Source organism: Cnephaeus nilssonii (assembly GCF_951640355.1).
Source record: "Cnephaeus nilssonii genome assembly, chromosome: 1".
Taxonomy (NCBI): Eukaryota; Metazoa; Chordata; class Mammalia; order Chiroptera; family Vespertilionidae; genus Cnephaeus; species Cnephaeus nilssonii.
Window position 1 is genome coordinate 74,170,315 of NC_137072.1, and position 25,359 is coordinate 74,195,673.

General features: G+C 41.5%; 1 protein-coding gene across 2 annotated transcripts in view; it reads right to left on the bottom strand.

The window, feature by feature from the left end:
• The window catches only part of SLC4A4 (solute carrier family 4 member 4), a 345,037-nt gene that overhangs the window by 244,117 nt on the left and 75,561 nt on the right, over positions 1–25,359 (bottom strand). The window lies entirely within an intron of this gene.

The following is a 25,359-nucleotide window of genomic DNA, read 5'->3' on the forward strand; positions in this document are numbered from 1 at the left end:
TCAGGCAAACCTAGCTCAAATCTTGGCTCTGACATTTCCTAAGGGCGTGACCTTGAGAAGTTACTGTTACTTAACCTCATCAAGAGCCAACTTTAAAAAAAAAAAAGTCATGATGATAATAAAGATAATAATAATACTTACCTCACAGTGTCCTTATGAAGACTGAAAGAGAATGAACTGCATGTATATCATAGTCCCTAGCCCATAATAAATCCCACCTAATTTTGGAGTATAAATAATAGGGGTTAGGGTATCACTTCTACTACCCACTCACAACCTCAAACTTTCTATGTCATAAAATGAAACTAACAATACCAACTACAAAAATTTTTTATAAAAATCAATTGAGACAATGTCAGTGAAAATACCGCTTAATAGTACAACTATACACAAATGTAAGGTAATATCATTCTGTCCATCTTAATAAGTTGAGTGTTTTCTACATATCATAACCAAAGACAACATACACTGTTTGACCTGACTTTGCATAAAATTATAGAAACTGCTGGTGATGATTCCATTTGGTTAGATGTTTCTGTATTTCAATACAATACAAGAAAGAGACATGTGCCAGGGGAGAGATACAAGTCTCCAAGGCAAACGATCCTTTGACAATATAATACAAAGCACCCACCAACTGGTAAATAGGAAAGCATCATCTTTTACATCCAATGTTTTTCAATGTTTCGTCTTCTGACCACTTGCAAGAGAACCCACATGGCATCCTTTTATAAAACATTCCTTAGCAACACCCTTACTTACTCAAAGTCTCTGGGAGTAAGGCCAAAAATCTGAATTTTTTATAAGACCTTCCAGTGGTTCTGATGTCCCCTCAATTCTGAGAACTGAACAGCCGCTTCAAAGTTTTGTTGTGAAAAGTCATAAAATAAACATAGCCAGCACTTGTCACTCTGGAATATTATTTACCAAAATATGAAGTAGATCTTACCACAATTTCAAAAAAAAAAATCAAGATTTAACTTCTCCTTTAAATACATCTTTTTCATGACATCTCGTAAAATAATAAAAGAATCATTTTACAATTGGTCATTATCAAGCAGTCAGGTTTCTTTAGTGTTTCAGATATTGACTCCCTTACCTTACCACTCGCCCATTTGCCTGTGCCCGCCATGCATACAAAAGCAGGAGTTGAAAATCAGCATACTTCCAAGTTCCAATGTTTCATCAAGCCCCAGCCTTCACAGAACATGCCTGAATTACTACCACCCATGTTTTGAGGTTAGAGACATCTAATGAGAGATTGTAATCAACACAGGCAATCTGCCTTCACACTGTCCAGGTGAGCCTGCAGGAGGGATCGCCACACCGAGCACTGCCAACAGCACCCAGGCACACTCATCTCACCTCTTTTACCTGGAGCCACGATGGGTTCACAGAGACTATTATGCCAAGAAAGCCTCATTTCCTTTCTGATTACAGGACTGCATCATTTATCTTGAGTTAAGCAGATTATCCTGTACCATAACTTTGTGGTACTCTATGATTCCTTGAGACAATGCTGAAGGCTGTGGCCTGTCATGAAGTACACAGAGAATGATGTTTGTATGTCCACTGAAGTATGTAGAGGAGGCTACTTGACACCTGGGTCCACTGAGGCCCTGGCCGGCTATCCAAGATCTGCGGAGATCAATTTCTCAGCACATCTGTAATCCGCTGCTGCAGGACCCAAACCAGAAGCACACTCTAAGGAACACCGCTGCATGGCTAAACAAGGCCTGCTCAGACTCCCAGTCAAGGGCAGAAGTCTGATAGCTATTAGTGAAAGAAGTAGGTTGGGAGGTAGTTACCCAAAGTGATTAAAGTAGGAAACCCCAGAAAATCAGACGTGACCAGGGGACAGTGTGAAACTGGAAACAAGACACAAAACCCAAAGTGTAAGAATACAGAAATATACAAAAGAATGGGAAATAAATAACTAGTGGGAGCAAAAGTGTTCAAAGACCAAGAAGCACAAGTGAGTCATCGTTCTAGTTTCCATGCAAAGGTGCAGAAAGACATAAGCACAAAGAGAGCTGACTGATGAACCAAGATCAGCTTGGAAAAGAAGCGTACCGTTCTATTTGACGTTGTTAGCAGTGACTTGGAAGAAGACAGATAAATAGAATATAGCTTTAAAATAACATAAAAACAGCAAGTCACACGAAGCTGAGAGATGTTAAAATTCCCTCTTATTTTCAAGGGCTGTTGTGGAGGGGTGGAGGGGGGAAATGATCAATTGTATTACCAAGACCAAAGGGTCAAAACCATGGGAAGTCTGACTTTGATCCCATGTAAAGAAAAGCATTTTCATTATTAAAACTATCCACAAATGGAATGGACCACAGTGCAAACAATAAGTCCTTGGCCCCAGGAGTATGAATTATGATCAGTCAGAAAAATTATAGCAAAGATTTTTACTTTGGTGAGAGAGAGAACAACTGACCCTTAAATTCCCTTTGTGCTCAAATTCTTTGAAAAATACTTTGAGCAGAAACCAAGTTTTCCTACCATTAAAGGAGTAGTAATGAATCTGGCAGAGAGTATCACATCTAAAATGATCCCAGTCTAAATGACAAGGAGAAGTCCTTTATTGCCATTCTGGGAAATATAACTGATAGAGGCTTATTTTTACCTATGACATCATACTACTCCTAGCATTACTCCAATTACCCTTATCACCATGGGTTAAGTTTCCAGCAGAAGTTTACAGACTTTACAAGTCAAGACAGAAAAAAAAATCTATTCCTGAACGCTGACTACTGAGAAAATTCTCTAAGACGATCGTTTGCTCTCCTCATTTAGCATAAAGAAGCAAAAGGAGAAGGGATCTGCAGTACCAGACTATAAAAAGCTCACTTGGGTCTGAGAGGATGACACAGGGACCAGCTGGGATCAGCTTACACTGAACTGTGCAAGGAAGTGCCCTAGTACCTAGAACGCCTGCAAAAAAAACAGTGGAAATGTTGCAGGAAAAAAAAAAAAAAGGTAATCGAAGTTTCATAACTAATCTAATTTCTTTAAATAGCAATACATTTTTAATGGGTACCATTTGGTGATCTATAACCATGACTCTTAGAGAAAGAAGGGGAGATCATATAGCAATAATGTTGATTCAAAAGGCACTCCCCCAACAGCCTCACATTTCCTTCCTTGGAAATTAGGGTGATGAGGCTATAAGCGTGCACATCTGAGACAAGAGTAGCCTTCACGCCTAATCCTGCCAACATTCTGCTGGCTTCCCACACCCAGAGGCCAAGACATTCAATGCAACTGAGGCAGAAGAGTTCTGTCCTGTGTGGCTCTGAGGACAGGAGCAGCTCTATCTGTGAGTCAGATGCCCAGACTGCACACATTGCAGGCACTGCAGACACTCTGCACCAAAACTGCCCTCTTGTTCCAGGAGACAGCACCATGAATGAGCACACAGAGACCAAAGATGGACATGGGGTTTGCACAGAAAGGCTTCCTAAGACAACGAAAGAGAAATTATTTTAACTGACATGGTTCTTGTCCAGTTAAAATTAGGTGGGGAGGGGAGAAAGGAGTGAAGAGTATAATGATGTGAAAGAAACATAAAACACATCAGCAGAGCTACGGTCATGGTTGCTGCTCTGAGGCAGATCAACAGTTCTAGGTGATCACAAAAGACAAAGATGAACATGCTTTTTCCAAAATGCATGACAGGACACGTGATGGGTATTTTCGTGACAAAGCTTTGCTCTTTAGATTTACAAACCAAGTCTATGTAGCATTGTCACACCTCAGCTTTACATGTAATGGTCCCTGTTTCTTTGCACATTTGAAAAATCCCATCACAGACGTGGGTGTTCCACGCATTAATGCCGATTGACATGGTTCTTATCCAGTTAAAATCAGTGTTAGGGCTGCCCTTCTCCCTAAGGCAGCTACCCTGCCTGTCTGCTTGCCGTACACTATAATGCACTGGCCAAACGGGTTATTATCTGGCTTCCCACAGAGCCCACTGGGAACTTTATTTTTTCTTTCCTAAGAATGCCAATCATTTTTCCATTTCCTTTCTGTTCAAATCCCAAACTTAACTTTACAAGGTTTTTTAACAGGGTTCATTAAAAAGTCACTCTTTTTCAGAACTTGTACCAGTCAGTGAGCAAGAACTGAGGTCATGCAACTAAGAAATATAAGAATGAAATAACATGCATCACGCAGCTATCTCACTCAGAAAATTCAAGAGAAACACAAGAGAGAAAATAAGTTAAATGTCCCTGGCCACTCGCTGATGTTGTGTATTGTTCAAGACAAACAGTTTATATTTCATTCGCATTACTAAGCTATTGCTCATAGATTGTCAATTCCAAGAGGACACACAATATTCAATGTGGCATTGTAATCCCTCAAATAGTTTTGAAAGAGAACTGTCAATCAATTAACTCCCTGTAGCATTACATACATGTAAACAAAGTGCATATTTTATATCAAAGGGGACATTTCCAAAACATTTTATTTAACAAGTTCATTGTTAGACATCAATTATCATTTCTCATATCAAGGCTTTAAATTCTAATCAAGAGAAAATTAAGATCATGCCACAGTCCATTTTATTTAAAAAAAAAATCAGAGAACCATGAAATGTAAATCTAGAAGAGACTTTGGAGATCACCTAGGGTCTTAGCCTAGGTGATCACAGGAGGAAACTGGAGCTCTGCTCAAATCACTTGCAGAAAGTCATTTAGAAGCATGGCTTTGCAAAGAAGGAAAATCTTTTTGCATAAGTTCTTTTTTCTTTTTTTTTTAAATCCTCACCTGAGGATATTTTTCCATTGATTTTTAGAGAGTAGAAAAGAGAGGAAAAGACAGAGCCACACATCGATGTGAGAGAAACACATTGACTGGTTGCTTCCTTTACACGCCCTGGCCAGGGCCCGGGCCGGGGAGGAGCCTGCAACCGAGGTACATGCCCAGGACCCGTCAGTCTGCAGGCCGATGCTCTAGCCACTGACCCAAACCGGCTAGGGCTCCACTTAAGTTCTAATGTTGGGGGGAGATGGTTACTGCTGTGACAAATTCAAGTTTTGTAAGAAAGAGGAAGCCACAGCCCAATAGAGGAAGGAATTGTGGCATGGTAAATACTTGCTTGAGTGTTAGAGGCCTAAGTTAACTCTTTGGGCCACCCTGGCCAAGTGACTTTTCTTCAGTTGTCTCACATTCAATATTAAATGTGAAGGTTTAACTAAATAACGTATGATGTTGTCAGCCCGGTATAGATTACTACTGCTCTCAAAGCACCATCAGAGACAGAAGAGCTACATTTCTGAGGAAAGTCGTATTACCTTGAAACTTGGAAAGGCGAAGACCAGTTCTATAATGCACTCTACACTTAATCATCACTCCCTGTCACCGTTATTTTTAAGGAAAATTATGACAGCCACTCAGAACAAGTCCCAGATTAAAAGGGAAACTTTTCAGGAAGTACTGCCTTGTAGAAAGAGAGTGACAAGCCTTTCCAGGGCACCGTGCCAATCACATCTCCAGTTTAAAGGACCCTTTGCTCAAAACAAAACTGTTATTTGGGGAAGAAACCTGTTCTGTTCTTTGGACTTATATTCCCTATTCATTTGACTCATTCATATATTCGCTCTGGTGGCAGCTCAGGGCGACTCAGAAAAAGGCTGTGCTGCCACAGGCAACAACTAAAGCGGAGACACTTCCTGTGGCTGCATCCTCTGGGGCCACTCCTGCTGCTGCACTGAAAAGAACTGAAAGGGATTTTTTTCAATCAAGGAAGGAAGCAACAGATCCGACGCCTGTGAATGAGCGGAGGACATTTCTCCAAAGAAATCAATGAAAGACAGTAAAGGGTCATTTGGCTCTAAGGAACGTTTTCAAATTTAACCTTTTGCACTCGGATGTCGGATGTCGAGTGTGACTCGACACAGTTAGCATTAGAATAAAGGAATTGAGAAAAAAGCAAACGAGTGCAAAGGGTTTAAAAAAAAAATACAGAATCTCCAGCAACCCACTTTGGAATTTCTGTTGTATTTTCAGTTATGTCCTCTCTGTTTTATTTGGAACTATCTTTAAAAAGCCTTAAATGGCACTTTTTTTTTTAACTGATGAGTTAATCTAGTTGCATATAACCTAAACTAATTTACAGTAGAATATGAAAGCTAGGAGAAATTCAGAGATTACCTACACCAATCCCTCATTCTACAGCTCAGTAAATCGAAGTCCCAAAACATTCAAGTATTGCGCCGAATGTCAAGTGGCTGGTAAAAGGTGCACAGCTGGCCTAGCACTCGGCCTCTTGAGCCCAGCTCGGTGCTCTCTCTGCTCTGCCACAGGACCTTCTTCATTCCTTTAAGGTCGGAAAATAAATTCTAGAGTCTGATCATTAGAGCTTTGAACTCTTCTAACGATACCAACCGCATGTGCAGACTTAAATTCTGACACCTAAATTACTCAGGAATATTCCATTTGGTGACTCCCAATCTTTGTCAAGCTGTTTGCTCTCATTCTTCGTGTATAATTCTGTCTGAATGGACTCAGAGCATCGTTAACCATTTTTAACGGGCAACTTGATACGATACATATTCATTGACAGCTTATGCCAGGGACCAGACTAAGCATTTTATGTTGATTATCTCATGTAATCATCACAACAACTTTATGAGTTTGGTAGTTTTATCCCCATTTTTTCAGATACGCAAACGGAGACTCAGAGACATTAGTAAAATGGCCCAAGGCCACATATTCTAACCCAGGTTTTAGTCGTGTCCCATTTGCTACCCAGAGCTACAGACTGCTTAATCACTCAGCTATTCTTTCAGAACTTTGCACCAATTTGCTATCAATATACAGGTATGCATCTAGAATTCTCAATACAATATTCCGCTTGTAGAGCAAGTGGACTTAGGCAAAAGTATGATGTACTATCAACGATTGAAACATTACCTTGTGAGGGAACCTGTCAAGAACAATGCCATAAGATTGAGTTTTTCTGGATTTCTAATCAGCTTTTGATTCTGTGGACTGAAACCAATGATGAACCAAACTACATGAGCTCAGTAGAGATTCTCAGGCATTTGGTACTTGCCCCACTGCAAGAACTAAGCTGGACAGGCATGGTCTCTTCCTAAGGAATCCAGTCATCTCAAGCTGTTTTCTGCATCCCTCCCTCATTATTTTTAATTGTTTTTAGGGATTTAAAAGCACTTGCATATGAACTGGTTGCATTGTAACTGCAATGAAGAAGAGAGGCATATATATATAAAGAGCAGACTAGCACAGTGAGCAAACCATTTATCAGTTGTGTGCCTTGGGTGAGTTACTCATTTCTCTACACTTCTTCATCTATAAAATGGAGTTAACCATTATACCTCCCTCCCAGCATTACCTATTCTGACTGTAATTATGGTAATGGTTGTGATTAGCACTCTATCAGAATAATCACAAAATGGGAGTGACTTGTATAATTGTCTATAGTAGTGAAGGACGGTCAAAAAGAACAGTTCTGGCCCTGGCCAGGTGGCTCAGTTGGTTGGAGCATTGTCCCATACACCAAAACGTTGCAGGTTGGATCCCCAATCGGGGCATGTATAGGAAGTAACCAATCTATAGTTCTCTCTTATATTGATGTTTCTCTTCCCTCCTCCTTCTCCTGCTCTCTTTCCTCCTCCTCCTTCTCCTTCCTCCTACCCTCCAACCCCCTCTCTCTCTCCTTCCTCTCTAAAAATCAATAAAAACATATCCTCGGGTAAGGGATAAAAAAAAAAAAAGTTCTGTATTTAACTATTCTAAACTAAAATCATTACATTTGTCTGTATTCTCCAAAATTTTTCTTAGCCATGTCAATTCTTGACACCCCTGTACCTAGTGGTTAATTCACCATGGGGGCTTCCTCAGAGACCCCATAAAACATAAAATTAAATCCACTGAAACATTTTTAAGATTTTCCTGTGGCTATGAAAGTTATCAGGAACACCTTTGGAATTTCTGCATGTCAATGTTGTATATCATTCATGATAAATGATGTTAAACTCTGTACACTAAAGCTTGAACTGACCCAATGCCTGTCAGGGGAAAATTCAGACTTGCCTGTAGCTATCCCTGTGGTCTATCTCAGTGCTGAGATGAGGTAATATTTTTCCCAGACAAGAGTCTAGATTAGAATCTTGGTGTATTTTACCAAGAGATTAACCACTTTTGCACTTGCTTAACCAGAGGCCTACTAGCACAACATGCTCATTACAGCCAGAGTGACCTGTGTTTGAATGTTACCACTGTGCCGCTCTATGACCTTTTGTGAGTCATCTAACCTCAGTGAGCCTCTCTTTCCTCAGCTGCAAAAATGGGAATAAAAATGGTACCTTCCTCACTGGCTGCTGGGAGGACTAAAGAAGATAATGTACAGAGCAAGTAGTATTCAACAACAGTAATAAACAACTATTATTCCTAGTTTAGGGAAACACTCTCAAGCAGCAACAGAGCAAAATATTTCTATTTCCCACCTCCTACCAAGGCCTAGATGAGAGAGAAGTGACATTTACACAAGATGATCCTCTAATCTGATCCTCTGAAAAATCATCCCTGGAAAGCACAAAAGACCTAGAATACGATATACTTGCTCTCAGTTAACTGGTCTTCTTAAAGCATGATAAGAACATGCGAGAGTGGGGAGAGCATGGGCTTTAGAATGAGACAAGGTCAGGTTCTCATTTACAGGTTTACTCCTTACTACAGATCTTGAAGAAGTTATATAAAGTCTTTGAGGCTGAGTTTCCTTATCATCAAGTGAGTATAATGATAACTTTAAAAGGTAGGTGTAGCCCTGACTGGTGTGACCTGGTGTTTAGAGCATCGGCCCGTGCACTCGAGATCCAGGGGTTTGATTCCCAGTCAAGAACACGTTCCTGGGTTGCAGGTTCAATACCGGCCCTTATCAGGGTACGTGGGGAGGCATCCAATCCATGTCTCTTACATTGATGTTTCTCTCTCACTCCCTCTCTCTCTCTCTTCCCTTCCTTCCCTCCTTCTGCTCTCTCTAAAAATCAATGAAAAAAATATCCTCAGGTGAGGATTAACAAAAACAAAACAAATAAAAGGTAGGTGTAATACTTAAATGCTTATGGAAGTTAAAATAAGGCATGCAAAGTCCCGTACAATGCCTGATACATAATGGCACCCAACAAATGTTTGCTCCCTTGCAATGCATTTTTATGTTATAGTAATGACTTGCTTTCCACAGTTTCAGTTACCTACAGTCAACCACAGTCCAAAAATATTAAATGGAAAATTCCAGAAATAAACAATTTGTAAGTTTTAAATTGTGCACCATTCTGAGCAGCATGATGAAATCTCATGCTGTCCTGCTCCATCCTGCCCAGGACATGAGTCAGCCCTTTGTCCAGCGTGTCCACACCGTATATGCTCCCTGCCCCTTAGTCACTTGTTAGGCTTCTAGGTTATCAGATTAACTATTGTGGTATGGCAGTGCTTGTGTTCAAGTGACCTTTATAGTAGCCTGATGCTACGGTGCAATGTCAGCATTATTCACCTCACTTCATCTCTTTATGTAGTATCATCTGACATCATCACAAGAAGGATGAGTAGAGTACAAGATATTTTGAGAGAGACCACATTCACATAACGTTTATTACAGTATACTGTTATACCTATTCTATTATACGCTTACTTATTGTTAATTTCTTACTGTGCCTAATTTATAAATTAAATTTAGCATAAGTATGTTTGTATAGGTAAAACATAGCATGTACAGAATTTGGTACACTCCACCGTTTCAGGAATCCACCCAGAGTTTTGGAACACACGCCCCACAAACAAGGGAGGACTATTGTACTGCATAGCTACATAATTTGATTGAGAGAATTATCTTCACTTATCCCTATTGCCCATTATCTAAAGCTTCAAGCAAAACATTCCTTTTAGAACATAATCTTGGTAAAATCTTTACTTCCCTTTAGCATGCTTTTCCTTTACAGAAACACGTAACTGACTGTGTCTTTCTTTTTATCTTGGCTGCCAGGAAGCTCAGAGACAAATTAAATTCACCTCTGATAACAATATTGGTTCTGGTGGTTCTTCATATTACATGTTCTCCCTGGTTTTGACATCTATTTTCACCCCTATTTAATTATTTCAAGACATCTAAATCTTTTGTAAACTTTAAGAAGCTATTAACAAACCAACTAATGAATTCAGTCAAGAGGAAGACACTGATTTTGAAAATCAATATAAAAAAAAAACAAACACAGACTTGGGATGCTCAAGTCCTAACTATTTCTTCTTTTTATTGTTTAAAGTATTACATATAGTAGTACATATATCTCCTTACCCCCCCCCATTGACCTTCCCCCAGCCTCCCCTACCTGCTGTCACATGCTCTCAGTCCCCCTAACCCCCAGTGTCTTGTGTCCATTGATTGTTCTTATATGCATGCATACAAGTCCTTTGGTTGATCTCTTCCCCACCCCCTTCCCCAACACTCTCCAGCCTTCTCGCTATAATTTGACAATCTGTTCAGTGCTTTACTGCCTCTGTATCTATCTTTTTGTTCATCAGGTTATAATGCTCTTTATTTTCCATAAATGAGTGAGATCATGTGGTATTTTTCTTTCACTGCCTGGCTTATTTCACTAAGTCCTAACTATTTCTCACACTTATCCTCTCTCCTTGGAATATTCACCTAACCTTTCAGATCTATAGTTTCTTGTCATGTAGGAATAATAATCTCTACACAACCATCAGAATCACTTGTGTATGTGAGTGTGCTTTGCAACCTGTCAAGTGCTAGATAAAGTAAGGTATTATTGTTTTAGAGTCAGAGAAGAGTTGGAGGCTCACACAAGTGAAGGTGTGCATGTACACGGAGACTACGGTGCAGCACTGGGGACCCCTGCAGGCAAGATGTGTAGTGATGGGGACCCATTGCTGCCACCACCTAGGCCCCCTAGAAAGGTCGAGCAGGACTCTCAGAAAAAAAGGGAGAAGTCTGACAGTATGATGGAAATGAATGTAAACACCTTGAGGGACAATCCCAATTCCATAACATCTCAAGCCAACTGTTGATTTGGCCACCAACGTAAGCTGATTTGCTTGGAGAACAGTGCAAATGAGAGGATGGTTGGTACCCCAGGAGCCTTTCAGCTGCAGCCCTCACTCTCACCAGACCCAACACAGGGACAGGCTGTGGGTCAGGGGGCTGCAGGGGGCTTATAATGTGGAAATGCAACATCTCTCCTCCGTCCCCTGCCAATGACAGCAGACACGTCACATCAACTGGTACATCCACAAGTACTCACAGACTATTAATGGAATTCAAAGAGGGGGAATTTTTAAAAAGCTAAATTTAGGTTAGAACCAAACAGCTCTTAATAATAGGGAGGGTGTTCTCCATTTTTAGAATAATTTGCTGACTTTATTCCAGGAGTTCAAATGTTCCTGCAGCATCTCTTAAGTCTTTTATTCCAAAAACCCATCCCCCTCACTAATAACTTAGTACAGCAGCTGCCTGTTCATGGCAGAGAGAAAGAAGGAGATTGCTGTAGGATGGTATGCTGAAAAGATGAGAAGGGTAAGAGGTAGAGTAGAAAGTCCCTGGTTCAAGTCCCAACTCCACTCCTTGCTAATGTGTGAATGTGATCAAGTCACGTATTAATATACACTGACCCTTATTTGCCAGTGCCATGTGAAGGCCTCATCACTCATTTAACCCTCACAGCAACCTAACGAGGTAGCCTATCTTTCACACCTTATTTCATAGATTATAAGAACTGAGACAGAACTGTCATCCACCATCAAAAAGCTGGTCAGTAAGACATAATGGAATCTGAACTCAAACTATGATTTCAAGCCCGGGGTCTTAACCACTGCGTAATATTGCTAAATCTTGCTTTTCTTCACCTGTAAAATAAGGGAATGGTAAAACGGACATTCAATTTCTCACATGGTTGTTGTGAAGATCAAAGATAATCATGGAGGAGGCAGCCCTTACTAAGCTTAAAGTCAGGTCGCAAATGTGACATGTTCCTACTCGAGTCAGCGTGCATTTCCTCCCACCAGCTACTTGCTAGGCAAGGACAAGCGATGTAACCACCAAAAAGAAGTTACTTCTACATATTCTCAACTCAGAAAGGAAACAACACCGAAAGGTTTTTAAAAGACTTCTGTGGAAACGAGCGACTGCTGTAACCAGAACAACAACGGCCAAGCTGATAAGCAACCAGAGAAGTCCGTTCAGACTCTGCCCACGCCCTTCAGAAAGATACAACTGACACGTAAACTGCTGAAATCTCAAATAGAGTAAAAGCTGTTGTACTGCTGTGCTCCTCCATTTCCAAGGCAACCCACTGTCAAAGGAGTTTTCCACAGAATTCAATTGACTTTAGACCAATCAAGTGGAAAACAACTATTCGTAGCTGTAATTTTCTAAATTTGAATACACCAAGCTTTGGAGAAATGAGTCATGGACTCCTCCAGGACCTGACTGCACCCACCAAATGCTCTTCATTTACAGCCCAACCTCTCCAGGAATACAGCTTCATGATACAGTATAAAGAGAGCCAGACCAGGAGTCTAAACACCTTGTCCTAAGCCTCATTCTGCCAATACAGGATGTGTGACTTCAGGAAGCTGTTAGCCTGTGGGAACCTGTGATATGTATTCCTAAAACAGGAATAATGCTTGCTCTAATTGCATCGAGGGCTACGGAACAACTGGATACTGTGTATAACAGCCTCTGTAAGTTATACAGCACTCCACAGAAATAAAATATTTCGCAATATATAGTCATCTCAGCTGGGCTTAGTCAACCCTATGAATGTCCTTTGAACTGAGCACAAAGGGCCGAGGCAAAACTTTCAATGCCATCCAAAATAATGTGGATGGAAAAATGCAACCGGAGCAAAGGACGAACAGCAACATGTGAAAACATAAAAAGGGCTATATATTATATATATATATACATATATATATATTTCACTACAATCAATGAGGACCTCCTGGGGCCTTTTTTATTTCTTTTTAGAGAAAACACGCATTTTCTGATCACAGACTTCAAAAAGTACAGTGAAAAAAAAATACCCTGAACTACGCAGTACGAAAAGGTTTCAAAATTCCTCTGGCCAAATAAAATCTCCCTTTGCATCAGAATATTTCTCTTCTTGCCCTATCTGTGACAGGATAAGATAACAAACCCAAACCACAGAATCGTCATGGTAAGATACCATACCACACTCTGGCGATGCACGTAAAGTCATTCTGGAAGGAAATCTTTGAGTAACCAGAAGCAGGGCTGAGGTTTTGTGTCTACCCTCTTGACCCTGTCACTTGATCCTCCTCGTCTTCCTTATATCATGTGAGTCACAGATAGAAAAGGCACGTGCATGATTTAAAGTCAATGCTCCTCGAGCATTTATCCAGAATGTTTTGCCCCTCCACCCTCTCATATCTAAAGTGTAGAACTGCTATCCTCAGGAGACAATCTTGACTGCCAGTAGAGTATTACATCAAAACAGACGGTCACGGAGCCACTAGAGAAGTTAGGAATGCATCCCTCCTGCCAAGACCAGAAGCTTTTGCTGAGACTCATTAGTGGCTCAAAAACAAATCCTTTGTTTGACATACTGGTACAGTAAAAAGAATACTGCAGAAAAGAAGGTGATGACATGAAAGCAAAAGTTGGAAGTGATTCTGTAGGTATAACAGCATTGGGGGGGGGGGTGGAATATGAAGGCAGAAAGTAAAAAGTACTATTTAAACTCAGTTAAAAAATTGATGCTTTAGCTTACTGTGTGCATTGAACATCCTACATGCCTAATTATTAACCTGAAATTGGTACCTTTCATTTTCTCCAATACCAGTTGAAGAAAATGGAATTATTTTTGAGATGGAATTGTTCTCAATGAGACCACCCCACACTCAGGCAGTGCTGATGGAGTGTCTTAAACAAGAGTGCTTATGCTCAGCATGCTCCTTCCTAGCAAAGAGCCTTCCTTGTTTCTTGCTCTTCTTTTTACCGGCAGTGTTCTTCTCAACCTTCAACAATTTTTTTCTATCTCATCCTTCAGATCTCAACTATGACTATCTCACTATTACCAGATTTTATAGCACCATGGGCCACACTCCATTACAGCACTATAGATGCAATTTAACATTTATTTGTATGAATATTTGATTAGTAAGTGCTCATCCAATAGACTATAAACTCCCTTAAGGGTAGAAGTCTTTTGTTTTGCTCACTACCACATCACCAGTATCTAGCACCTATTTGGTACATGGTAGATCTTCAATAAATATTCCAGATGAAGGGATAAATGGATGCATGAGGCATTTCATCCTTTCTGATACTGATGTAATCCTAGGGTTTATTGACAGATTCTCCCTAGAGCTCTCATAACTTTTCGATGACAACATTTATTCAGACGGAACAGATTAGAGGGCTAAGGACTTTCTGAAGCAGGGAGGTTGAGTGACATTTTATAATAAACTCACTTGAAACCTAAATATTTTCAAAGCATGCAACCAAGATAATTGACCAAATTTTAATTTTTTTCTTTTTTTTTAAATATATTTTATTGATTTTTTACAGAGTGGAAGGGAGAGAGATAAAGAGTTAGAAACATCAATCAGCTGCCTCCTGCACACCCCCTACTGGGGATGTGCCCACAACCAAGGTACATGACCTTGACCGGAATCAAACCTGGGACCCTTCAGTCCACAGGCCAACGCTCTATCCACTGAGCCAAACCAGCTAGGGCCAAATTTTAAAATTTTTTAAACTAAAAATAAATGACGGAACAAGCAAACAAATGATCAATTGATTAATAAATGAATCAATCAACAGATGGCAGGTTTTAACATAAGATAAACAGGTTATTGATACTTTATCCAGAAAGGAAAACTTCTGTCCAAAGCAAAATCTAGCCACACTGCCCATTTCTTTTAGTCCATTTTAGCTACCTTAGTTCTAATCTGTTTTTGTGTTTTCTCAAATGGTAAGTGTGATTACTTTAAAAATCACCAATAGAAGACACACAATATGACTTCTGATTCTAAGCTAAGATTTCTAGATTAAACATGTAAGATTTCAAGGGAGAAGAGGAGAGCTTCTTCATCCATTTTGCTTATGTTCTTTATCTTCAGTGTAACATAAAGTCAGTTTTGACAATGAAAATTGAATTTGGATGCATACATCTTTCAAATATCATTCACTCTAGTGTGAAGCTGTGAAAAACCCTGATCCAGCCTTTTCCATAATCACTCTTATGCAACAGTTAGGAGGCTTTGCTTGGAGTCAGAGAGACCGCAGTATCCCAGCCAACCATGCAATATCAGGTGAGTCAGTCCCCTCTGGGAGCTTCAGTGTCCTCAACCCAAAAAAGGAGAATATTAACCTCTAAGGGCGCTGCTGAGGAAAACTAAGGTTACATTTCTTAGATACCTGCAGAGCACCTTGACCACATTTTACGTTCAATAAATATTTTATTATTATCATCATCAAGATTTTAGCAATGAAATTCAGCTCACCTTATATATAGATTCATTCTTACTACCTCTCATACTCCTCTTTAGTAAGGAGAAAGAGGATAGACATAAACAGACCAAGCTAAAATATGTAAGGGGAAACTGAGGCTCACCAACACTAATGACAAAGTTAAGAGATGCCAGGTCTTACTTCCTGAAAGCAAAAATACATGACAATAGTTTATTCTTTATGGAGTAAATGGAAATATTCATTCATCAATACCCATTAAAATACATATCAGAACCTATGCCTTTCCATCAGGAAACAATACACTTCTCCCAAGTACCATCCAGTACACCTAAGCCTGCATTCTATTGGTCAGGATAGGTCACATGACCATCCCTTACCACCAGGAAACCTAGGAAATCAAGATTGTTTTAGCTGCCACATTGCTGTCATGAACAGAACTGGGCTTCTAAGGATAAAGAAGAGGGAATGGATATTAGGCAGATTACTAAGCAGAATGTCCTAAAATGGACATTTCTTTTTAAATATGTTTTTACTGATTTTAGAGAGAGAGGAAGGGAGTGAGAGGCAGACAGGGAAGGAGGGAGGGAGAGAGGGAGGCAGGGGGGACATCAATGTGAGAGAAACTGATTGCCTCCTGTATGCACCCCAACCAGGAATTGAACCAGAGACCTTTCAGTGCATGGGATGACACTAAACCAACTGAGCCACACTGGCCAGGGCTAAACTGTCCATTTTTAATGAAATTTTCATTTCTGCAGGCCCAGTGCCCAGGACTATGCCTGAAAAAAAGAAGTGCTCCATAAATATTTCTTGGGTTGGATCAAAATGGATTGGACTGAAATGAACTGAGTGGATTTGCACTGCACTGAAAGCTCAGGGATCTGGCTGCATCTGCATCTTTCTCAGCCTGTTGCGGTGGCAAACGGGGTGCCTGCCCATACCATGAAGGATGATGACAAGCTTACAAGTTTATGGTTCATAAAATTGGTCACGTTTCAAAGAGATCATACATTAGCTTGCCTTTCTAGCCAAAAAGGAGAATGAAAAAACAGTTACATTAACTTATACTTATTTCCTCTCAGGAGAACCATGGAGAAAAGAGTAAAAGTCACTGTTTACCAAACAAAAGGCTGAGAAACACTATTCCATTTAAGAATATGACAAGTTAATGAAAGTAAACAAAAAGCTACCACATACTCCAAAAGCTATGCAATTGCCTAAAAGCCAAGCTGTAGTTGTGAAAGTGTTGGCATTTGGCACGGAGTTCAGGATTTCAAGGAAGCAAGCCACTCTTTCATGAACGCTAAACAGAAATGTCACAAGCAGCTTTTGATTAAACTATGATTGTCACAGTACATAGAAATGAACTAACATATGGTGTTTTTAAAATAAACTACTAACCACATCCAGTGGTTTCAATTAAAGAATGGTTCATTGCTTACAAAAATTCCCCTAGCCCCAACTGTCTTCCTAAAAAATCCCATTGCCTCACTCTAAATTTCCACTGTCATCAGGCAGATTTCTAAGGGACCAGTCTTGGATCTGGTGTGGACACTCAGGGTAGCCTCTGTAGAAAGTAAGTACCTTCCTCCAGCTTTGTCCTGTGGCTGGACCTGGACACATCGTGGAGGTATTCTGCTATAAGAGGTATAAAGTGAATTGCAGTTATATTAAATGACCTGCTAGAAGAGTAGAGAAGATTAAAAAGGGTTTTTTAGAATGCTAAGGTTATTCATCCTATGGTGTTCTGGCATCAAAAAATAAATCCCCGCCCAGCTGGTGTGACTCAGTGGTTGAGCATTGACCTATGAACCAGGAGGTCACAGTTCGATTCCCGGTCAAGGGCACATGCCCAGGTTGTGGGCTCGCTCACCAGTAGGGGACGTGCAGGAGGCAGCCATCCATGATTCTCTCTCATCATGGATGTTTCTCTCTCTCTCTCTCTCCTTCTTCCTTCCTCTCTGAAATGAATAAATATATATATATAAATAAATAAAAGTAAATCCCTAAGTATTACAGCTCTAAGACAAGGCCCAAATTCCTCATCGGAGAATCTTGCAGACATGACTAACAACAGTAACAAAGAGGTCATGCCAATATGAGAATGTAAGGAAGCTAGTTAGAGAATCACTGTAATCATTTTCAAATCCGGATGAAAACTATCCCGAGGGAATTAAAGTCAGGCACCTAGGTAGAGGCCACGTGAAACTGGTCCTGCTAAGTAATGAGGCTCTATTCTGAGGGGTGACATGTTAACCTTGTCACTCTCTGTGACTTCTGTTCTTTAGTCTCATTGTCTTTCTTCATAGTCAGGGTCCCTCCACGTCCCTCTTTCTCAGAATTTGTCATCTCCTCTCTCTCTTTTTACCATCAGTATCATTCATGTGCTTTCTCCCTCTATCCCTACAACTGGCCAAAATATAAAACTCAATGACATTTTAAAAAATCAATTGTTATTTAAAAATAAATGCATTCTCCATGTTGGTTTTCTCATACACTGTCCTCAATTGATTTCTCTCTCATCTAAACTATAATGAGCCTTCTATTAAAATAAATATTCTGGCCCTGGCCAGGTGGGTCCGTGGGTTGGAGCATTGTCCCGTACATCAAAAGGTTGCAGGTTGGATTCCCAGTCAGGATGCGTACAGGAGCAACTGATCCATGTTTCTCTCTCACATTTCTCTCCCTCTCTCTCTCTCTCTCTTTCCCTTCCACTCTCTCTAAAATCAATGAAAACATATCTTCGGGTGAGGATTTTAATAAATTAAATATATAAGACTCCCGACTCCCACTCTTAAAGACAGTACATTCTCCCCACCTGCCAAACCAGAAAAATATTTCTGCATACAGAAATATGCAAAGATTCTCAAATTTATCTCAATATATTCATCTCTTAAATGTTTATACAAATGTAAGGAAGAATAAAAGGAACTTAAAGAGAATGTAGCATACACAGATTTCCAGTCAGTTTTATGGGGGGTGGGGCCGGGGGGGAGGGGGAGACTTATACATTCCAAGTTTGATTTGAACATGCAAATAATAACTCAGAAAAGTTTCCTCAACAAACCTTTCACACATATTTTCAAAAACTTTGATTAGTATTTGATCTAAATGAAGTAGCCAGTGAAATACCAGTGATCTGCCTTCGGTCCTTCTTAACCAGAGTATCTTGAGTGAGCTCAAAAATCTATCTCTAAGAATTGGAGGAAAGGGAAAGATTAGCTGTCTCTGGGTGTGGACATCAATGAAAAATAATCCATAAATCTTTCTGAAATATGTTTTGCTTGTTTGTTTCCTTGGTGTTTATTTGCGTGGGACATGCAGTGTTTTCACAAGAAGTAACAGTAAAATTAGACCAAGAATTGACTTAGGATTTTACAGTTGCTCATGCATGTGTTCTGGATATTGGGTGAATCAGCAGCAAATTTACAGTTATAAAAAGTGCTATTCTCCTGCCTTGGTAATGAAAAGCACCTTATTTTCTGCTTCAACTTTAGTTTTGAACGAACACAGCTAGCTATATGGTCCACATGTTTACTGTAAATTTTCATTCAGAAGTCACATTTTCCATAACACCTGCATTAGTCCTTCCCTAAGCCTCATAAATGAAGCAGAATCAATCCTATCTAATAAAAGAGTAATATGCAAATTGACCATCACTCTAGCACACAAGATGGCTGCCCCCATGTGGTCAAAGATTCTGCCCCCATGTGGACACAAGATGGCCAGCAGGAGAGGGCAGTTGGGAGGGACCAGGCCTGCAAGGGAGGGCAGTTAGGGGCAATCAAGCCTGCAGGGGAGGGCAGTTAGGGGTGAGCAGGCCAGCAGAGGAGGGAAATTGGGGGTGATTGGGCCTGCAGGGAAGGGCAGTTGGGTGGGACCCAGGCCTGCAGGGGAGAGCAGTTGGAGGGGACCAGGCCTAAAGGGGAGGGCAGTTAGGGGTGACCAGGCCTAAAGGGGAGGGCAGTTAGGGGCAAACACACTGGCAGGGGAGCAGTTAGCCATCAATCAGGCTGGCAGGGGAGTGGTTAGGGGGTGATCAGGCTGGCAGGCAGAAGCGGTTAGGGGCAATCAGGAAGGCAGGCAGGCGAGCAGTTGAGAGCCAGCAGTCCTGGATTGTGAGAGGGATGTCCGACTGCCCGTTTAGGCCCGATCCCACCAGGATCGGGCCTAAACGGGCAGTTGGACATCCCTTGAGAGGTCCCAGATTGGAGAGGGTGCAGGTTGGCCTGAGGGACACCCCTCCCCCCATGCATGAATTTCGTGCACCGGGCCTCTAGTTAAATATAATTGCTTTCTCTTGTGATTTCTGTGGCCAAGTTTTGGTGACAAAGGATAATTTTAATACAAATTGCTGGACCACAATAACATCGCTACCAGAAGTGGCTTCTAGGGTATTGAGTGCATCCTGCTTTAAAAAAAAAAGAAAGGAATTCTGCTTAATTGGCAAACAGCAAAAGAATAAAAAAATTCAGGGATGTGCTTGTTTCAAAATCATGAAATCATTATTCTGAGAAGGGTGTAAAAAGGTCATCTAAGTTCATCCCTGTAGCAACATGGACTAATCTGTGTATCCATAATACACTTACATAAACAATTCTTAGATTCTCTATGTGAGACCCTCCACAAACAGCCTTGGTGACACACTCAGCAATGAAAAATCTCACTATCGTAAGTAGCCTATTTTATACACAATCCTCACCACAGTGGAATACAAACCCTAAATAAATAGTCATCAACAAAGGCAGGCTTATTCCAGCTCAACATGCTATATGGTTCATTAGAGAAATGCTGTCTTAACTAACATTTTGTACTCTGACATGGTCCCTCATCTCAATCACTTCTGTATCAACAGTTCACACTCACAAAGCCTTGAATCTAAAACCCCAGGATTAAAAACCTATATAGCCCTAGCCAGTTTGGCTCAGTGGACAGAGTGTCGGCCTGCCAACCAAAGGTGTCCCGGGTTCGATTCCAGCCAAGAGCACTTACCTCGGTTGCAGACTCCTCCCCAGCCCAGGCCCTGGTCAGGACTCGTGCAGGAGGCAACCAATCAATGTGTTTCTTTCACATCAATGTTTCTCTCTGTCTTTCCCTCTCTCTTCCACTCTCCCTAAAAATCAATGGAAAAATATCCTGGGGTGAGGATTAACACAAAAACAAAAAAAAAAGAACCCATATAATCCTTTGCGAATCATTTACTTCAATATGAGAAATTTCCCAAGATCCCTATCAATATCTCCCATTCTTTCAGTGCATTCCAGCCACACAACAACTTACACACATACTCACAAATACACTCACTGCTCTAGTTTCCTGCCTCATAAACTTAGACCCAAACCACAAGATGTGTCCTGCCTTCTACATAGGCGGTAATGCCTGTGGCAGTCAGTCATTTACACTCCATTCACTTCAGTAAAGTATATTTCACATTTTAGATTCTACGCACGGCTCTGTTTTTTTTCCCCATTTTCCACCCCAAGTCACAATCTCTTCTGAGCCTTGAAGTCCCCCAGCACCTGGAGATGGTAGAACCCTGTGAGGCCTCCTTAACTCATGAGTCACTATAAATAGCAGCAACATCAACTCTCCCATGACACACATAAACACACTATTCATAACATCGCACGGCATGATAAAATGGAATCACTATTGTAACAGAATAGTCAGAGGCAACCTTTCATAGTGTAAGAACGTCTACTTGGAGGGCACTTCTTGGTGACTTCAAGAGAACAGCATTCCAGAAATCCAAGGCTCCCCGATTTAACTGGCTAAAGAAGACTGAAGCACCATGACACAGTCCTCCTGCATCCATCAGTGTCACAGAGGAATGAACAGCAATTATTTGCACCACACAAAACACAACATTGTTGAGCCAACCCAGTGCCACCAAAAACAGAAGTATGCCAAACACTTTTCCTTTCTGCACAGCACTGCCTTCGAGTTGCTGACTTGTCCCACCCAAAGGCACTTCTAATCAGATTAATTTCGCTGAGAAACACACACACAAAGATCCAGAAAGAGATCCTTCTCATGAGAAACTGAATGGCCCATTTGCTCTCAGTGGCCCAGAACTAGGAATTCCAACTGTTGACTAAATCAAAGGACACTCTTGGTAAGCAGAGCCACTTGCTAATGGCAGTCCCCTACACACACACACACACACACACACACACACACACACACACCAAAAAAAAAATGCACACTAGGAATCGCCTGTCCCTTACTTCCTTGGTCCTTACTCCTGCCAACCAGCATCCAGGCTGATACCCATTGGCAAGTGAAGAGATGGGATTTAGGTTAGTTTTTCCAAAGATGCCACTGGGAGCCAGGAGCCAAGCTGACAGCTAAAGCAAAGGGTAGCTAGTGGGTAATTGTAGTCGAAAAGTCCAGCAGCGCTTACAGAATAGTGATTAGCATTCATAGGGACTTCATCTCTCCAAAGTTTTGCAATTCCTATGCACACTGTACGGAAAAGATGAGCTAGAAGAATGTGTTCAGAGAAACCCAAAATAATAATTGCTCATCACTATTGCTAACTAGATGCACCACTCATTTAATACTCAGAATGCTATGACTTAAGTTCTATCATTATCCCTTTTTACAGATGAAGAAACTGAAGCACAGAGAGGTGACGTATCTTGCCAAGATTACACTGCTGGGAGGAGCTGGGATTTACACCGGGTCTGGCTGGAATGCACGCCCCTGACTGCCTCTCCAGGAAATTATATCCCAAGTACCCCTTCTGCAAAGGCAGGTTTTACGGCTTCAGTTATTTAATGTAAAAAGCCTTTGTTTTTATATTAAAGATAAAGTATTTCCTATAAGATAAAGCACTTCCTCCTACTTACATAAGATGAAAAAAAACAAAAAACAGAAAGGAGGGTATAGTTTTTTGTGTTTTGTTTTGTTTCTTAACAGGAAAAGAGTCTACCTCATTTCACACACATTCCGAAGATCTCCTTCTCTTCTGCACGTGGATTCATTTTGGGTACATGCAAGTGGCACGCAGAAAAAGAAATCTTACCTGATGATATCAAAATGAAGGGCCTTAGCTGAGAACCTTTCAACATCAAGAAAACACAGAAATTCACCAAGAAGAATAACGTCAGATCGGGGGGCGGGGGGGGGGGGAGGGCCACAGGGTGTGCACTGGGAAAAGGGGAAGTCAAGTGACAAAACCCCCAATAATTTTGGCTCTTATGCACGGCTACCCTGTCCATTTACCAGGAAGCACTAAACAAAAGCAGCTGCCCATTTCTCTGTTTCAGTTTCCTGAATATAACAGGAGCACCCACTGGCACCCATTGTTCCAGGTGCACGGAACAATGCTCACTAGCACAGATCCATCAATTCTGGGACACATTCAAAGAGCTTAGAAAGAATACACAAGGCCCTGGCCAGGTAGCTCAGTTGGTTAGAGCATCGTCCTGATACACCAAGGTTGTGGGTTTGATCCCCAGTCAGGGCACATACAAGAATCAATCATCGAATGCATAAACAAGTGGAACAACAAATTAATATTTCTCTTTCTCTCTCTCTCCTCTTTCTCTCTCTCAAAAAAAAAAAAAAAGAATACCACAAGACTGAGAGTGTCTGTGTGCACACACCTAGCAAGATGATTCCACAAGGGCAACACATACGTGTGCAACTGCCTCCAGGCACTGATGCCTGCTCAAACTTGTCAAGAAACATGTTACACATCACACTGACATGCTGAACAGGATGTTCTGTTTGTAGCTCTGTTTCCCAGCACCTTACACATTTTCAGTCTCTGCAGTCACAAAGTGGCCTGTGATTCCCCCATAAATATCCCAGGACACTAACAGAATGAGACGTTCAGAGATCAAAACCACCTATGGTGGGAAGTCGTGCTGCGTTTCCAGAGCCTATGTCACCGAGGACCACCATCCCACCACTTTCTGGGCAACCCTTCGAGGATGGCAGCTGCTAACTGACAAAAAAAAAAAAAAGTGTACCGTGGAGGAGGCAAAAGGGTTATTTTTAAGAAAGAGCACAATCTTAACTTTTCTCTCTACCACCCACTCCACACCACCTCCTCATCCCCTTGTCTTCCCTCCTGCTTCTCCTCCATTTCACATTTCCTCCCCAGCCTTGCTCCCCCTGCTCATGTACCACGCTTCTCACACGTGTTTCCCTCTCTGTGTCCTAAGCTGGGACACGGGCTCAGACACCAGCCGCTCAGACACCACACTGGAGGAAGAGCCACTGTGCATGGACTTGGAGCTGCCGCTGAGCTCCGAGGGGGAAATAAAGCCAGCGAGCTTCCTTTGTCACAGCTCCAAATGTGTGAGTCAGAATATGCATTCACTTTTTAGAAGCCCTGTGTTGACACCGAAGCCACAGAGAAAAGCAAAAGCACCTGTGTCATCAGCTAAATGAACCCGTTAATGTCATCTTCCTAATGTGCCTAAATATTTGGCTTATTTCTTCTTTTAGATGACCTTTACTGTCCGAGTCCATGCCTCTTGACTATGGCTTCTGAAACTGTGCAGCCCAAGTTTGGTGTGGAGTAGTGAGCATCTTCAAGTGTGTGTGATGAATCCATGTGCCCTGTGGATCAATTCTTCCATCACCTGTGTATGACAAGCAACTCAGTACACTCGGGAGCCACCTACCCAGGCCAAAAATACCTCTTTAGCAATCTATATATATAAAAAGAGGTAATATGCAAATTAGGCCGGGATGCCATAATGGGTCACAACCAGACCATTAGCTCTTTATTAGCTTCTATGTGTGCCGCGGGGCATTGCTCCAGAGACGAGGTGGAAACAGGGAGGTGCTGGGAGAAGGCGGGACCAGCCTGAGGCGACTCATGGGTGGGCGGCGCTGCGGGAGAAGGCAGAAGGGAGAAGGTGAAAAGGCCAGCACCATGCATGAGAAGGCAGAAGGGAGAAGGTGGCAGTTAGGCAGGGTAATCAGGCCAGGAGGGGAGAGCAGATAGGCAGTTAGGGGGATCGGACTGGCAGGGAAGCAGTTAGGGGCATCAGGCAGGCAGGCAGGTGAGGGGTTAGGAGCCAGTGGTTCCGGATTACGAGAGGGATTCTGGATTGTTGAGGGTGCAGGCCGAGCTGAGGGACCCGCCCCCCTCACCCCAATGCATGAATTTCGTGCACCAGGCCTCTAGTAGTTAAAATAATGAGGCACTATCCAAAGCAGCATAATTAAGAGTTTGGAGCAGATTTCCATGGCAAGGGAGGAAGGCAGTGCAAGGAAATATAAAGATAATTTGCAAGGATTAAAAATAAGAAAATCAGCTCACCCGTTATCTATAATGTAGGAAGTATTGAGATAAATAAAAGCAATGCTTATGTATTTACCTGTAGTAATCCATCCACTCAATTACTCTTCAGTCAGCATTTATGAAGCATATACCACATGTCAGACACTGTGCTAGGTGCCAGAGAAAACAATGACAAGACAAATCTGATCCTAGCACTCACGGAGCTCATAGCCTAGCATCAGCACCAGACAAAACTGTAGGCTCACAAAACTGAAAGTTAAAACATATATTACGAAGGAAACAAAGAGCTGAGAAGGAACAACACTGGAGAACACACATTACACAGGGTGGGGCAAAAGTAGGTTGACAGTTTTTTGTATGGGAACTAATGCAATAAGTAATAAATAATATTCGGGACTCACAGCTGTAAGCCTACTTTCACCCCACCCTGTATAGAGTAGGAAGGAAAGGCCTGGCAGATGACACAAAATTTTAAAGCTGGAATATAAAGCAGGAGGAAAGCTAACCAGGACAGAAATGGGATGACTATTCCAAAAAAGACAGGATTACATGTGCAAAGGCCCTGAAGCAGAAAAGGTTTGGACACCAAGAAGCTGAAAATTCAGCA